Source organism: Ursus maritimus (assembly GCF_017311325.1).
Source record: "Ursus maritimus isolate PB19 chromosome X unlocalized genomic scaffold, ASM1731132v1 scaffold_X1, whole genome shotgun sequence".
NCBI lineage: Eukaryota > Metazoa > Chordata > Mammalia > Carnivora > Ursidae > Ursus > Ursus maritimus.
This window is the reverse complement of record NW_024423319.1, coordinates 64,193,750-64,197,899: the sequence shown is the minus strand read 5'-3', so window position 1 is coordinate 64,197,899 and position 4,150 is coordinate 64,193,750. Positions and strand designations below refer to the sequence as shown.

The 4,150-nt window shown below is 37.8% G+C and overlaps 1 pseudogene; it reads right to left on the bottom strand.

Annotated features, from left to right (window-relative positions):
- Nucleotides 1-638: 638 nt before the first annotated feature.
- Nucleotides 639-3,661, bottom strand: LOC103675815 (annotated as a pseudogene).
- Nucleotides 3,662-4,150: the final 489 nt, after the last annotated feature.

The window sequence follows — 4,150 nt, the reverse complement described above, 5'->3', positions numbered from 1 at the left end:
TGCTACAGATTTGTAGTATACCTTAAAATCTAGGATTGTGAAATAAGTCAAGCAGAGAAAGACAATTATCATATGATTTCTCTCATCTATGGAACATAAGAACTAGGATGATCAGTAGGGGAAGAAAGGGATAAAGAAAGGGGGGGTAATCAGAAGGGGGAATGAAACATGAGAGACTATGGACTATGAGAAACAAACTGAGGGCTACAGAGGGGAGGGGGGTGGGGGAATGGGATAGGCCGGTGATGGGTAGTAAGGAGGGCACATATTGCATGGTGCACTGGGTGTTATACGCAACTAATGAATCATCGATCTTTACATCAGAAACCGGGGATGTACTGTATGGTAACTAACATAATATAATAAAAAATCATTAAAAAAATCTAGGATTGTGATACCTCCAGCTTTGTTTTTCTTTCTCAAGGTTGATTTGGCTATTTGAGGTCTTTTGTGGTTCCACCAAATTTTAATATTTGTTCTAGTTTTGTGAAAAATGCTGTTGGCATTTTGATTGGGATTCCTTTTTTTTCATCCAACAGGAAGCCATAAATTTATTAATGACAGAAATAGTATAAATTTCAAACCTAGCTGCAGTTATTCTTTTGAAACACCAAAAGACAGGCCTCGTTTTCAGATGGTTACATTGTTAGTTCCATAATAGCATTTACAATATAATTACTGTGGTTCTTCAGGGGTTGGAATGCTTTTGCTCTTGACATATTTGTTTGTGACATGATCAATTCTATGTCCTTAATTTCTACACCTGTTTCATCAACCTCTTCCTCTTAACACTCCTCTTGTACAATGTGTCTTTTCTTATTTTAATTTAAATCCAATTACCCAGAGTCCAGATTCTCTCATGGTTCATTCCCCCTTCTGTTTACCCCCCCGCCCCGGACTCTGGGAAACAAACTGAGGGCTTCAGAAGAGAAGGGGGTGGGGACTGGGATAGGCCGGTGATGGGTATTAAGGAGGGCACATATTGCATGGTGCACTGAGTGTTATACATAAATAATGAATCATGGAACATTACATAAAAACTAAGGATATACTGTATGGTGACTAACATAACATAATTAAAAATTATTTTGAAAAAATAAAGTAATAAAATAATAAAATAAAATCAATCATAGTACACACACACACACACACACAAATAAATCCAATTACCCAACACATAGTACATCACTAGTTTTAGATGTAGTGTTCAATGATTCATCAGTTGCATATACCACCCAGTGCTCATAACAACATGTGCCCTCCTTAATGCCCATCACCCAGTTACCTCATCCCCCCACCCACTTCCCCTTCTGTGACCCTCAGTTTGTTTCCCAGAGTCAAGAGTCTCTAATGATTTGTCTCTCTGATTTCTTCCCATTCAGTATTCCATCCCTTCCTCTATGACCCTCTGCACTATTTCTTATATTCCACATATGAATGAAACCATATGATAATTGTCTTTTTCTGATTGACTTATTTCCCTTAGCATAATACCCTACAGTTCCATCCATGTTGATGCACATGGTGGGTATTCATCCTTTCTGATGGCTGAGTTATATTCCATTGTATATATGAACCACATCTTCTTTATCCATTCATCCCTTGAAGGACATCTCAGCTCCTTCCACAGTTTGGCTATTGTGGACATCGCTGTTATGAACACTGGGAAGAAGATGCCCCTTCTTTTCACTACATCTGTATCTTTGGGGTAAATATCCAGTAGTGCAATTGATGGGCTGTAGGGTAGCTCTATTTTTAATTTCTTGAGGAACCTCCATACTGTTTTCATGAGTGGCTGTACCAGCTTCCATTCCCACCAACAGTGTAAGAGGGTTCCTCTTTCTCCACATCTTCACCAACATTTGTTGTTTCCTGCCTTGTCAATTTTTGCCATTCTGACTGGTGTAAGGTGGTTTTGATTTGAATTTCCCTGATGCCAAGTGATGTGGAACATTTTTTCATGTGTCTGTTGTATGTCTTCTTTGGAGAAGTGTCTGTTCACGTCTTCTGCCCATTTCTTGACAGGATTATTTGTTGTTTGGCTGTTGAGTTTGAGAAGTTCTTTACAGATCTTGGATACCAGCCCTTTCTCTGTAATATCATTTGTAAATATCTTCTCCCATTCTATAGGTTGCCTTTTAGTTTTGTTGACTATTTCCTTTGTTGTGCAAAAACTTTTTATCTTGATGAAGTCCCAATAGTTCATTTTGGTTTTGGTTCCCTTGCCTTTAGAGATGTGTCTTTGAAACAAGTTGCTGTGGCCAATGTCAAAAAGATTACTTCCTGAGTTCTCCTCTAGGATTTTGATGGATTCCTGTCTCACATTTAGGTCTTTCATCCATTTTGAGTTTATCTTTATGTATGGTGTAAGAGAATGGTCCAGTTTCATTCTTCTGCATGTGGCTGTCCAATTTTCCCAGCACTGTTTGTTGAAGAGACTGTCTTTTTTCCATTGGATATTCTTTCCTCCTTTGTCAAAGATTAGTCGACCATAGAATGGAGGGTCCATTCCTGGGGTCTCTATTCTGTTCCAGTGATCTATGTGTCTGTTTTTGTGCCAATACCATGCCGTCTTGATGATCACAGCTTTGTAGTATAGTGTGAAGTCAGGCATTGTGATGTCCCCAGCTTTGGTGTTCTTTTTCAACATTCCCCTGGCAATTTGGGGTCTTTTCTTGTTCCATACAAATTGTAGCATTGTTTGTTCCAGCTCTGTGAAAAATGCTGATGGTATTTTGATAAGGATTGCATTGAATGTGTAGATTGCTCTGGGTAACATAGACATTTTAACAATGTTTATTCTTACAATCCATAAGCATAGAATATTTTTCCATCTCTTTGTGTCTTCCTCAATTTCTTTCATAAGTGTTCTATAATTTTCAGAGTACGAGTCCTTTAACTCTTGGGTTAGGTTTATTCCTGGTATCTTATGGCTTGGGGTGCAATTGTAAATGGGATCAATTCCTTAATTTCTCTTTCTTCAGTGACATTGTTAGTGTATAGAAAAGAAGTAGAAGGCATTCAAATTGGCAAAGAAGTCAAACTCTCAGTTTTTGCAGATGACATGATACCTTATGTGGAAAACCCAAAAGACTCCCCCCCAAAACTGCTAGAACTCATACAGCAATTCAGCAACATGGCAGGATACAAAATCAATGCATAGAAATAATAATAGCTAATAATATGACTGAAGAGAGTCTGTGTGTTTTCTTGAATATTTGAGACAGCTTCACCTTTAACTTCAAATTTCTCAGCAGCTGCTAGTTGTGCCTGCTGAGATAAATCCTCCATCTTGGGTTCCCCCAAAACTATGTGGGTATCAGAAACTGGGATCTTGTAGACATCTGGTTTTGTGATGACAAAGAGGATATTCTTTAATTTCTACATAGTGACTCTCATAACCTGTTGAGGACCCAGTTTGAACATACCTTCCATGCCTTCTTTTCATTCCAGCTCTGTTTTTGCTTTTCTGACTGGTTCTTCATCGATTTCACTGCTGCTGCCAGCTGGGCTTGTTGTGTGGTTGCCTGTGTGGAATCCTGTTCCTTGAGCTCTGGTATGATTCATCACTGTCATATTCTGGTCCAAATCCTGTCTCAGCCTGGAACTGTGGCAACTCCTACTCTGTAGTAGGGATGGTTTCTGTGGCTTCACCATGCATTTTGTGAAGGAAAGGCAGAACCAAGATGGCAGCAGAAAGAGAGAGAAACAATAAGGATTTCATTGAATGTGTAGATTGTTTTGGGTAGTGTGGACATTTTAATGATATTAATTCCTCTAATCCATAAACATGGAATATCTTTCCATTTATTTGTGTCATCTTTAATTTCTTTCATCAGTGTTTTATAGATTTCAGAGTACAGGACTTTCACATTTTTGGTTGTTTATTTCTAGGTATTTTATTCTTTGGGGGAAAAGTACAAATAAAGTTGTTTTCTTAATTTTTCTTTCTGCTACTTCATTATTAGTGTATAGAAACAGTGGATTTCTGGGTATTCATTTTGTATCATGCAACTTTACTGAATTCATTTATTACTTCTAGTAATTTTTTGGTGGATTCCAGGATTTTCTATGTATAATGTACTGTCATCTGCAAATAGTGACAGTTTAACTTCTTTAACAATATGGGTGACTCTTATTTCTTTTTTCT